Raw genomic sequence first — 13,818 nt, forward strand, 5'->3', positions numbered from 1 at the left:
AAGTTTTTGTTGGAACCTGATCTGATATATAGTTATAGCAGACTTTTATTTTTTTTTTTTTTTTTTTTTTATTGGCACACGGGCTTAGTTGCTCCGCTGCATGTGGGATCTTCCTGGAGCAGGGATTGAACCCGTGTCCCCTGCATTGGCAAGCGGATTCTTAACCACTGCGCCACCTAGGAAGCCCTATAGCAGACTTTTATAATCTGGTTCTAGAGTTGTTTAAATGAGAATGTAATGGCTAAGGAAGATGTCTGTGCAATGTTGGGAAATAGTAAAAATGCCTTCTTTGCGTAGGTAAGTTTTCCTTTTTAATTATATTTGAGTACCTCTATGAATATACTCCCAAAAGTCCCCTTCAGTTTCTTCTGTGGCAGTTGATTAGTCATATTCTTTCCTAAGAGAAATAAAAACTTGACAGTTAAATGTGAAGTGAGAACTTTATCATGGGATTTTTTAATAATTAGTAGCAGTTAAGAAACTGGGTATCTGTCTAATATAAATTTGGACGTGGGAGAGGCTGTGAAAGTAAACTGATTGGCTCTCTAAATAACAAGGAAGCAAGTAACTTTTAATTTGTAATATCAGAATATCTTGGAGCAATAACTAGATCAAAATATTGTGCTGTCTTTATATTTAAAATTAGAATAAGACTGCAGATTAACCAGCTCACTCTTTTTTTCTCCCCTTGCCTCATGTCTACCCAACAAAATCCCTCTTCACGTTTTTTTTTTTCTTGGCTGTGCCTTGCTGTATGCGGGATCTTAGTTCCCTGATTGGGAGCGGAGGGAGAGAATTAAACCACTGGACAGCCAGGGAAGTCCCCATTTGCGTTTTATCCTTGCGTTTTCTCTTTGTTGGAGATGATGCATGGATACTTAGTAATAACTCCTCACTTTTGCAGTACCTTCAAGAAATGTGATTTCTCGTTCAAGAAAATTTTCCACTGGATTTAAGCAAGCAAACGAATAAAACCTTCACAGATGCTAAAATGTACTTACTGCATAACGCGAAACTATATCCTGTTTAAAATCGTCAGTCTGAGTTCTGTTCCTTGTATTTACCAAAAGGTATTCGATCCTTTTCTCCCCCCACCCTATAACATGCGTTCCCAGTGGGGGAATATGGGCACAAATTGGTTTATGCGGTGGGGAGGAGGGGGGCCAGAAAAAATCTTAGATAACAGTCTGTGGCCCTCCAGAGCTCAGCTCTACCTGACAAAAATCTTGTTCCTTAGATTTAATTACTTTCGTTGAGTCTTCTTGAATATCACAAGAGCAGAACTGACACTGAGTTAATAGAATATACACAAAATAATTTTAAGATCAGTGCCGTGAAACCATTGTAAATGTATAGCTATGTTCTGGAGGGCTTTGTTCCATCTTGAACTCACATTGTGAGAGGTGGGTCTGCATCTATTGGCTTCCACTGACTCCCTTGTGGATGTCATTTATGTTTGATCCTAAGTACTCTTGTGTGTGACCTGGGCTTGGAGAATTAAATAAAACTAGTTTATATTTTGTTATTTAGTTCTATGTTATTTAACCCATCATTAACTATGTTAGGTGCTGAGAAGAAAAAAATGTTGATGATATCTGAATGTATCTACCAGCTACTTAAAAGTAATTTTTTCATATTAAGCAGAAGTTCAAAGTTAGCTCACCAAAAACAATTTTTCTAAGAAATTAAGTTTTTCAGATGTTTTACGTTTGATGGAGCAGTACCGCTTTTGAAAGAAAGATTTTTAAATATTTAACTACATTGCTATTGTTATGAGTTTATAAAAATTGCACATGTAATTTTAGAATCAATTTATATAAGTAAATAAATTACATTGAAAGTTACTCAAAATGAAGTTTACTGTGTCAGCATCCAGTACTACTAATATTGTACATACTTAGTGAAGGATTAGAATTTCCTATACATAATTAGTGGAATGTGAGGAAATTTTTCCTACACAGAATTTGAGACAAAAACAAGATTTTGTGACAATTTGGGTCCCCTTTGAAAATATGTAAAGCTTGCGTAGATATCCCTAAAGTTAAACTTCTTCAAGGAGACATCCATGTTTAAGGAAATGAAGCTTTTTGGAGAGAGTTTTGGGAGTGAAAGCCTATTGGTTCATTTTAGATGGAGGCACAGTTTTGGTTCCTATATCCCTATATTGCTAAAGCTCTTCTAGAACCCAAGAGCATATCTTAACAGTTCCATTGCTTTTTTTCCCCTTTGGTATTACAATTTTGCATAACCATGTATCTTAGACTTCCTGTGTTTTTCTTACCTCTGGATATAAATTTTCCGATGAAGAATTGTGTCATTAGAAACCCATTCTTGATACCTCTTTGTAAACCATAGTTTGCTCTTCAAGCAACTTTTAAACCATTAAAGACCAGAAACGTTTAAAATGCCACTTTATTGAAAATTTTCTGGTTAAGTACTTCATGTTTTTAAAAACACCATTCTCAGCATGCCAACCTTTTCCTAATTACTGAGAGATTGTGAGCATTCATTTATTGTGTGTTGATGTGATATGGTGGTACTCTCAGGCATCTGGATGTGGGTAGGGGAATCTAGTCCTTACTCTTAATGACTTAGGCTAGGTGGTGCTTCTTTTGTGTCAGTCCCGTGTTAATAATCCATATTTATTCACAGTATATTGAGCACCTTTCTCCCTTTCTGTTCTTGCCCATCTAGTTTCTAAACATTATTAATTTACAGTAGATTGGGAAGAATTTAAGTGAGGTTTTCTGGAAAAAATTGATAACCACTTAAATAAAAATTTAAACCTTTTTTTAACCCATAAAATTCTGATTTTTAGATTCTTGAGTAATGGCTCAAGAGTGATTTCCTTTGAGAAAAAGTAAATGGCTTTTATATTTTCATTACTCAAAACAAGGGTTTTTTTTGTTTTTTACTATTTAACATTTTATTGATTGAAATGTTTATGATCATAAATTGCATTGTTTTCTATTATCAAACAATTAAGATAGGTTTTTAGCTGTTATTGAATAATTGAACGTAGAAAATAAAAATCTTTCATTTGCAGGTACTTAGAGTTGGAAAAATTCTTCAACATTCTGTATTCCAACTTGTGTAACATAGGCTTTGTCTGTTCATCTAGGAATTTGAAGCCCTTATTGAGAAGACTTAAATTGGTTGTAGACTCCATGGCAAAATAGGGTTGCAATAAAAGCCATAGACTTCTATGTAGTTGAGGCAGAGCCAGCAACTACCATAATGACTAAATTTCAAGTTTTCTACTGTTTTCTAGCTTTTCACTGCAGAAAACGCATTTATTTGAGTAAGTTTGGCCATTGGTGGTACAGATTGGATTCATTTCTCTGGTGCAAAAATGTAATTCATCTGTGTGTACATTAGAGTCTGGCATTTTGCATGTGTCTCCTGAAGATGCAAAAGCAGTGTCAGAATAGAGAGGAAATGCCTAGGCAATGATGAAAATAACTTTGATCTATGATGAGAAGAAAGACATTTCATCGTCTTTTTCTTTTTAAGACCAAAGAAGTGTCATTGTTCTTGAGATGAAGTCTTCACCTGGCACCTTATTAGTCCTATTCCATTTCCTTGTTTTGGACATCTGACTCTTCACAACAGTCCCTTGGAGGTATCTGAGAGGCTGTATCCTGGACATAAGTCCTCAGTAAGTCCACTGAATAAAACACAATTCTCAACTTTTATGTTGTGCACTTTTTTTCAGTCAACATTCTTGTTTTGAGTAATGAACAAGTTTTTATTTTTCATGCTTCCTATTTTAAAATACGTAAGTGGTTGAACTTTTTTGAAATCTTGTCTCCTGGATAAGTGAAATAAGACTAATATAGGCTAGAGTAGTTTGATTATTTTGTGGCTCTCTAATTGATCTTCAGATTATCTTAAGATAGTAAAAACTGCATACCTCCACCCCCCCCACCCCCACCCCCAAAATCAATGTACAGTATAGATATGTTATAGATGTGCTCTTGGATTAAGGAAGAGATTTGGTGATAAAGGGCTGCAGGAATCGAAACTGTTCCTCCATAAAAGTAAATGAGCCGATAGGCTTTTCCTTTCCAACAAGGTGTTAGACTTGGCTCATGCCCTCTGTGAATTATGGAAAGAGAAAATAAGTTTTTTCTCTAGTTTGGACATATAAGAACAGTATTATTTTAGATAATAGCAAATTGACATGGTTGTTATTGCTTGCACATATTAAATAGTCACAAAAGTAATCTAAAGGAATAGAGAAGAGAGATTTCAGAGCAATAATTCCATACTAATGACTTTATAGGTTAAATGAATACAAGAATTGAATCATAGTAATTTAACTTTTTATTACTTTAAGTGGTGAAATTGTGTGATTGCAATTAAACTTGATAATGTCAAGCTTCAGGGGATCTCAATTTCTAAGAAAATAGTTGTTTTACCAAATTCATTTAATTGTATGTCAGCTAAATTTGATTTGTTTTATTCTCTTGGCTAAATAAGTCAGGAAAATGTGTAAAATTAAGTTACCTATGCTGTTAATTGCCTTTATGTGGAAGGTATAATTTAAAGTGTCTCAGTAGGGTCAAACTCTTGATTTTTTGAAATTATTTTTGAAATTATTTTTTAAGGTTTGAGAATATTTTTTAAAAAGTTTGTACTTAAAAAATAGTAGTTAATATAAAGACTCGTGTTTTAAAGTATAATTTACATTTATTTGGGGGCCCTTTCTAGAGAAACTGTGTTGTTAGCCTTGTTACAATAAAATTTTATCTAATTGAAAATGCCTGTGTTATAGGTAAGCAGATTAACAAAGTATGCAATTATTTATATTGTATTTTGAATTTGAGGGCTTCGTTATTGTTTTAGGATCATTGAAATACTTTTTATGTTACCTAAGCACACTCTGACTTAGAAAAGCAAAGGTTGGATAACTTAGAAACATGATATGAGACTTAAAAGGTAGTGCTGGATTAAATTTTTTAAATAGAGAATAAACAAAATATTGACTCATACCTAATAGTTATATTGAAAATTTGAACCCTCACCATTAAGAACATTGATTTATATTGTAGTGAAAATAACTTCATAAAACAAAACTTCATCTATTCATCATGATTATTGTATTGAGAAGTAGCATGAATTTTTATTTATTTTTAATAAATTTTATTTATTTATTTATTTATTTATTTATTTATTTATTTATTTATTGGCTGCATTGGGTCTTCGTTGCTGCATACGGGCTTTCTCTAGTTGCTTTCTCTAGTGAGCAAGGGCTACTCTTCGCTGCAGTGCATGGGCTCCTCATTGTGGTGGCTTCTCTTGTTGCAGAGCATGGGCTCTGGGCGTGCGGGCTTCAGTAGTTGTGGCATATGGGCTCAGTAGTTGTGGTTTGCGGGCTCTAGATTGCAGGCTCCGCAGTTGTGGTGCAGAGGCTTAATTACTTCGTGGCACATGGGATCTTCCCAGACCTGGGATTGAACTTGTGTCCCCTGCATTGGGGATTCTTAACCACTGCACCACCAGGGAAGTAGTGAATTTTTCAAATTATACTATATGGAGGTATAACTTTGATTTTACATCTTTTAAAACTATAAACTTTTAACATAAGACATCTCATATTGAGAGGTTGCCCTAAACTCAGTTTAAGATAAGCCATTGCTTATCTACCTTACAATAAGTTTAGGTAAAATTTGGTTTTAGTTAAATAAATAAAACTCAAAGAAATCTGTTTATTTCTTAAGAACTTCATTATTGCTCTTATTTTTGAAGATAAGTTTATTTTTCTGGATGTTTAAAAAGCTATATATATTGGTTTCCTGGAGGTTTCCATAACAAATTACCACAAACTTGGCATAAAACAATAGCAGTTTCTCTCTCATGGTTCTTGAGGCTAGAAGTCTGAACTCAAGGTGATGACAAGGTTGCTTCTTTCTGGATCCTCTGATGCAGAATCTATTCTATGCCTCTCTCTTAGCTTCTGGTATCAGGCAGCAGTGCTTGACATTCTTTGGCTGTACACATATTCCATTTAATGCCTTCAATTTTTACAACCTTACTTTGTATCAGACCTCTCTCTCATTTCTCTTATAAAGACACCAGTAATTTGATTAAGGTCCCACACCAAATCCAAGATGATCTTATCTCAAGATCCTTAACTTAATTACATCTGCAAAGCCCTATTTCCAAGTAGGTTCACATTCACAAGTACTTTGTTTGGACTTCTGTCTTCTTGGGGGACTCGATTGAACCTACTTCAGTATTATTACAGGATTTTTTGTATGCCTCAGTTCCTGAAAATAGTTTTTCAAACCATTTTGTATTATTTATTTAAATGCAGCAGTTATATTTTTGAATACCTATGAGTTGCTTATAAGAGAAAATTGAAATATTAGGAGTCCTCTTCTGAATTCTTAAATTATGGAGGATGCAGACATAAATGGAACTAAATTTGAGGTGAAACATGGTAGGTACTATGGAATATTGGTACAGAGTTCCATAGGAACTTAAAGTTAATCTAAAAGAGGCATTAGGGAAGGACTTATTGAAAGGAATCTCATTTGAATTTGGCTTTGAAGGATGATAGGATTTTTTAAAAATTTTATTCAAATATAGTTGATTTACAATGTTGTGTTAATTTCTGTACAGTAAAGTGATTCAGTTATATATATTCTTTCATGTTCTTTTCCATTATGCTTTATTACAGGATATTGAGTATAGCTCCCTGTGCTCTGCAGTAGGACCTTGTTGTTTATCCATTCCATGTAGCAGATTGCCTATGCTAATCCCAGACTCACAATCCATCCCTCCTCCAAGGATGATAGGATTTTGATGGGCAAAAATGGGGTAGGATAAGAAACAGCATAAGTAAATTCAAAGAGATGGAATTTTGGTGGGGGGCAGTAGGAGTTCAGTGGGCATACTTTAGAGAATGGTACAGTCTTGGGGAGTGTAGGACATTAACATGAGAATTAAGCAACATTTGGAAACAACATATGACTACAGGTATCCAAATATGTGCTATATTGCTGGAGAAATGAGATTAATTTGGATGTGATATTTTTTAGGCTGTACCTTGAAGGATGGGTTAAATAGAGGCTAAGGGAGAGAAAAGCTAAGTTCAAAATGAGGGAGCCGGTAAGAATAGGCCTGGAGTTGAGAATGAACATCTCACACAATATTTGAGGGCCTAATGTTTTCCAAGATACTACTGGGAGGAAAATGTGAAGTAGATACAATTATCTTCTCCTCTTTACTTGGCAAGAGCACTTAAGGGAAGGGAGAGAGTACTTTTCTCTGGGGCTTGGCTGTGGAGGACATTTGGGCAAAAGGAATTTATTAGGGAAGATTTCAAAAGGAATTTAAACTAGAGCATCAGGAAGGGGACACACTAGGGCATTCCACAGTGTAGGAAGAGTAAGCAAAGGCATTAAGCCTCCACACAAAAAAGGATACTAGAGTTTGGGTAGTGTGTGGCATACTTGAGGCTGGAAATGATCTGGATTCCGATGGGACTGCTATAAGGTGTGTTTTACAATTAATTTGGCACTGGGCTGTAGGATGAATTAGAGGGGAATGATGAGGTACAGAGCTCAGGGCTAATCTAAATCTAGGTAAATCTGAGGTAGTAGAAGTGGGGGTGGGGGGGTGGGGGAGGTGTTTGGAATACTTACGAGAGAGGTTAGAGAGATTAGCTGACAGTACTTGACTGAGCAGGTCATGGGTCTTCAAGGTTCGAGGACCTGAGAGGCTAGTGATGTCATTAAATAGAGCAGCCCTCTTCAGAGAGCAGTAAGGAAGATAGGCTTGATCAGAAGAAAAGGTTGATGCTTGGAAGTAGTGGAATAAGGAAATAAGTGGAGTAGGATGGGATTATGGAACAAGACTAGTTTTTAATAGTTACTGCTTCTGCCAGGCATTTCCCAGAAGCTTCTGCTCTTTATTATTAAACACCTGCTCATCACCATTCTTTAAGCAAAGATCTAGAACATTCAAATTTCTTCATGGTGGTACTGTGGCAGGTATGTAGAAAATTTTCAATAAAAATGTGCCTTACCTGCTATCATAGAATAAAAATAATAATTAGAGCAGATTTAAGGTATTAGTTGAACAAAAGATGTATTTGGAAGTAATACCTACGTAATGGGAAACTACTGTGTTGTTTTATTTAAAAGCTTATTCTGAAGCAAAAGCACTTGAAAGTGTTTTCAAAAGAATACTTTCTGGGGCTTTCCAGGTGGATATTCTATACTGGGGATTCAAGAGTCCATGCTTTTGAATGGTATTGCACAAAAAACAGATTATAATAAAAATCAAACCTGAAAATATTTTTTAAAAAGAAATATTGAAAAAAACTAATGTGAAAGTAGTTTGAGTTTTAAAAAGAATAAGGTAAAGACTTTTCTGGGAAGAGAACAGAGTCAATAATACTTAGAATATTTATAAGGTATTCAGAGTGGTGAGTAAAAATGTCAGATGGTTTTCTTGGCTAACTCTGGAAAGCAGCCTTAAAATATTTCAGGTAGTAACTGAAAGTGACCTCTTTAAAAAATTATACTTGTGTTTTTGATATTGAGAAATAAAAATTTAGCTTTAGAAAATGAGCATTTGCTATAGTCTAGTAGCAGTAATAATTGAAAACTAGTTAAATATTACAATCAATAGGCAGTTTTCATTCCCTTCATAAGGAAGCTGCAGTTTTCTCCAATTATGGATTTTCTTGTAATAGAAATTACTCACATCTGGGGTTAAAAGTACTCCTTGTCTTCATCTAAATCTGACTTGGAGGAAATAATGCTAATTTGTTTATCATGTATTGCTTTTCTGCTTACCTTCACGTTGCTGTGTATTAGCTGGCAACAAAAAGGAGAATTAGTGAGGTGGTTCCAAGAAAATGAAGATGTCGTTTAGAAGAAAGGGGCAATGATTGGGAAGGATGGAGGTAGTAGATAAGAAAAACAGAGGAGGAAATCTTTATCAACTGTTATTTTTTTCCCCAAGTGAAAAAGGTTTACTGTTTTCTATGATATAAAAATATTTCAGTGAAAAATTCAGATAACACAAAACTTTATAGTTCTGAAACTCCTTCAAGTTCTACAATCCAGAAAGAATGGTATGTAAGCCTTATTAGCCTTCAAGACTTTTTATCTATTTCTGTTTTTACTGAAAGAGGATTGTTCACCTTGTTTTGAAATTTAGCTTTTTACTTAATGTGCCTTATCTTTGCATCAGCAAATACTGTGTTCTAGGCATTGTGTTGGGTGCAGTGGATAGAAAAGACATGTTCTCTGCCTTCAGAGATTAGAGTCTTGTAGAGGGTTTGTATGAGTTAATTCTGCTACGGTGTGTAGAGTGATTTGAAAGGGAAGTGTAGAGGCTGCACATAAGAGGGACACAACATAAATTTGAGGGATCTGGCAAAAGTTCTTGGAGCAATGAAGGACAAAGCTGACTGGGGAAAATGAGTAGCTGATAATTCCTGAATACTAACTAGTCTTCCTCCTCAGGTAAACCGTCCACTCTTTAAAGGCAGATTCTTTGCTTTTCTATTCTCTGAAGTACTGGATATAGTAATGCTCAAATTTTTCTTATTCTGAAATATTAAACCTTGCCTTGGGTATATTGTGATGAATGTAACTTGTATTAGAGGCTATGGGGATATAAAAGTATTGCATCCCGATCTTCCCTTGGATGCCAGAAAGGAAGTATATTATCAAAGGAGAGTATGGGCCGTCTGCACAATGTTTTCTAGCCTTTCCCTGTTCCTCATTCTAAACAAAGTGACCTTTTTCATTCTTTGCTCCTTTGCTGTTTGTCCAAGGGATAGTGAAGTAGTAATTGCCAGCACATTTGTCCCTTTGGCATTTAAGAGTTTACAGTGGTTTATATTATACTTAATAAGTTGCTTCTCCAGCTGCATGTCCTGTATATGCCTTAATTCTAAGATTCTTTACAGCAAAAAGACATTGTTACCTTTATAGTTGAAGGAGTCAGTCATCCACTGTTGAAGATTTTCCTTATACCTCTATGTCATGATTGTCCACTGAAAAATTAGCATTTGAAAAAGTCAAGGATAGTTTCTCTGTTGAGATTCACATAATAATGATTTTGCAACATTTGGAAAGTAGGTGTAGTCTTCACATGGCAGTATTCTAATAACCACTTCATCATAGTATAACCTGTGGACAATATTTTGAAATATGGAATTGCTCTAAAAAAGAAAAATGTTGACTTTTGACTCTTCTTTCATATTTCATGTCAAAACGATCAGGCTCAGTTCCTTAAGAGCCTTGAAAAATACAGTGTTTCACCTTTTTACTGATAACTAAATTCTTAAGAATTGCACCAATATGTAAAATGACAATTGTTTTTTCAATGAGAATATTTTGTTTTTATTTAACATGAAGTTAAATTATTTTACTTATTCCTGGACTAATTCAGAAATATGTATATTACAACACAGTAATGTCTGTTTCAGGTATAAAATTCACTTGCTCTCTCTTGTTCTAAATTTTTATTTTGAAAGAATTACAGATTCATAAGAAATGCAAAAGAAAAAAGTACAGGGAATTCCTGTGTACTCTTCACAGTTTGCCCATCTTGCATACAGTACAACATTAAATCCAGAAAACTGATGTTGGTACAATCCACAGAGTTTATTCAGATTTCACCAATTTTACAAGCACTCATTTGTATGTGTATATAGTTCTGTAAATTTTATGTGTAGATGTATAACCATCACAAGACTGACTTGTTCCACCACGAGACTTCCTTTTTTAGCCACATTCCCTTTCTTTCCTCCATTCCTAACACCTGGCAACCACTAATTTGTTTTCTATCTCTGTAATTTTATTTCAAGAATGTTACATAAAAGAAATTGTATGGTGTGACCTTTTACGATTTTTTTCTCCCACTAACCATAATTCCTTTGAGGTCTATCCAAATTGTTGCATGTATCAATAGTTTATTCTTTTTATTGCTGCTCAGTATTCCATAGTATGGATGTACCAAAGATTATTCACTCTTTAAATTTGGGTTATTTCCAGGTTTGGGCTATTACAGATGAAGCTGCTGTGTATAATATGTGTACAATTTCTCAGGGATGTGTCCAAGATCATAAATGTTGGGTTGCATGGTAAGTGCATGTGTAGTTTTATAAGAAACTGCCAAAATATTTTCCAGAATGACTACTATTTTATATCCCAGTGGCAGTGTAAAAGTGTGATTCAATTTCTCTTGCATCCTTGCCAGCATTTGGTATTGTAACTATTTTTTAATTTTAGCCTTTCTGGTAGGTGTGTATGATACCTCATTAAGGTTTTAACTTGAATTATCCTAATGGCTAATGATGTTGAATCTTGTTTTCATGTGTTTATTTGCCATCCACATATTTTCTTCAGTGAAATGTCTGTTCATGTCATTTGCCCATTTTCTAATTTTTTTTTTTAAACTGTTGTTGGGCTTTGAGAATTCTGTATATAGTGTAGTCCTCTTTTGGATATGTGGTTTGCATCTGTTTTCTCCCCATCAGTAGTTTATTTTTTCATCCCCTTAATATGGGTTTTTTTTTTAACCTTTTTATTGGAAAATAATTGCTTTACACTCTTGTACCAGCTTTTGAGGTACACCAAAGTGAATCAGCTGTATTTATACATATATCCCCATATCCCCTCCCTCCTGCTCTCCCTGTCCTGGCCCTCTAAGGCATCACCCATCATCGAGTTGATCTCCCTTTGTTATATAGCAGCTTCCCACTTGCTATCTGTTTTACAGTTGGTAGTGTATATATGTCTATGCTACTCTCTCACTTTGTCCCAGCTTCTCCTTTGCCCCCTGCCCCCTCATCCCTGTGTCCTCCAGTCCATTCTCTGCATCTGCATCCTTATTCTTGCCTGTCACTGGGTTCATCAGTACCATTTTTTTTTTTTTTTTAGATTCCATATATACGAGTTAGCCTACAGTATTTGTTTTTCTCTTTCTGGCTTACTTCACTCTGTATGACAGACTCTAGGTCTATCCACCTCATTACATATAGCTCCATTTCATTCCTTTTTATGGCAGAGTAATATTCCATTGTACATATGTGTCACATCTCCTTTATCCATTCATCTAGCTTTTGCACGGCAAAAGAAACCATAAACAAGACTAGAAGGCAACCCTCAGAATGGGAGAAAATACTTGCCAACAAAGCAATGGACAAAGGATTAATCTCCAAAATATACAAGCAGATCATGCAGCTTAATACCAAAAAAGCAAATAATCCAATCCACAAATGGGTGGAAGACCTAAACATTTCTCCAGAGAAGACATACAGATGGCCAACAAACACATGAAAAGATGCTCAACATCACTAATCATTAGAGAAATGCAAGTCCAAGCCACAATGAGGTATCACCTCACACTGGTCATAATGGCCATCATCAAAACATCAAAAAACAATAAATGTTGGAGAGGGTGTGGAGAAAAGGGAACTCTCCTGCACTGTTGGTGGGAATGTAAGTTGGTACAGCCACTATGGAAAACAGTTTGGAGGTTCCTTAAAAAACTAAAAATAGAACTACCATATGATCCAGTTATCCCACTGCTAGGCATATACCCAGAGAAAACCCAATAATCCCAAAAGAAACATGTACCATAATGTTCATTGCAGCACTGTTTACAATAGCCAGGACATGGAAGCAACCTTAATAGGGTTCTTAATGGAGCAAAAGTTTTACTTTTGATGAGGTCCAGTTTATCAGTTTTTCCTTTTATGTGTCATGTATTTGGTGTCAACTGTGGAAGCTCTTTATCTAGCCCTAAGTCCTGAAGATTTTCTCATTTTTTTCAAAAAGCTTTATCATTTTAACATTTAAGTTCATGTTTTTACCTGTGTTTGTTCCAGTTGCTCCAGCACCATTTGTTTTCAAAGGCTCTCTTTTCCCTATTGAATTGCTTTTGCACCTTTGTTAAAAGTTAAGACTTGGTGTATTCTAAATGTCTGTTCTATTGGTATGTGTCTATCCCTCTACCAGTACACCATGATTACTATAGATATAAGGTAAGCCTCAATATAGGTAGACTTTATGCTTTTTCAAAATTGTCTTATTCTTTTGCCTTTTCATTCCATATAAATTTTAGAATAATTTTGTCCTTGTCTACAAAAAACCTCGCTGGATTTTGAGAATTTAACATAAGAATTATGTTAAATTCATACATCAGTTTAGGAAGAATTGATCTTTTTACTATGTTGAGACTTCCAGCCTTTGAACGTGGTATGTTTCTCCATTTATTTAGGTCTCTCTTTTACCAGCCATTTGATAATTTTATCATACTGACCCTGTACATGTTTTGTTAGATTTATACCTAAGTATGTTTTTTTCTTTGGAGTGATTATAAATGGTATTGTTTTAAATTTTGTTTCTGATTTGTTTTTTGTTTTTTTGGTTTTGTTTTTTGTTTTTTTATTTTATTGGCTGTGTTGGGTCTTCGTTGCTGCACACGGGCTTTCTCTGGTTGCGGCGAGTGGGGGCTACTCTTCTTGTGGTGTGTGGGATTCTCATTGTGGTGGCCTCTCTTGTTGCAGAGCATGGCCTCCAGGTGCGTGGGCTTCAGTAGTTGTGGCACATGGGCTCAGTAGTTGTGGCTCGCAGGATCAATAGTTGTGGCGTGCGGGCTTAGTTGCTCCGTGGCATGTGGAATCTTCCCAGGGCAGGGCTCAAACCCATGTCTGCTGCCTTGGCAGGCGGATTCTTACCCACTGTGCCACCTAGGAAGTCCTCCAATTTGTTTTTTAACACCAAGCTAGAATTCAGTAAAATAGAATTCTTTTGAACTCTTGCCTTTTCTTTCAGCTGTCTC

This window comes from Hippopotamus amphibius, chromosome 1 (assembly GCF_030028045.1).
Source record: "Hippopotamus amphibius kiboko isolate mHipAmp2 chromosome 1, mHipAmp2.hap2, whole genome shotgun sequence".
NCBI classification, from domain to species: domain Eukaryota; kingdom Metazoa; phylum Chordata; class Mammalia; order Artiodactyla; family Hippopotamidae; genus Hippopotamus; species Hippopotamus amphibius.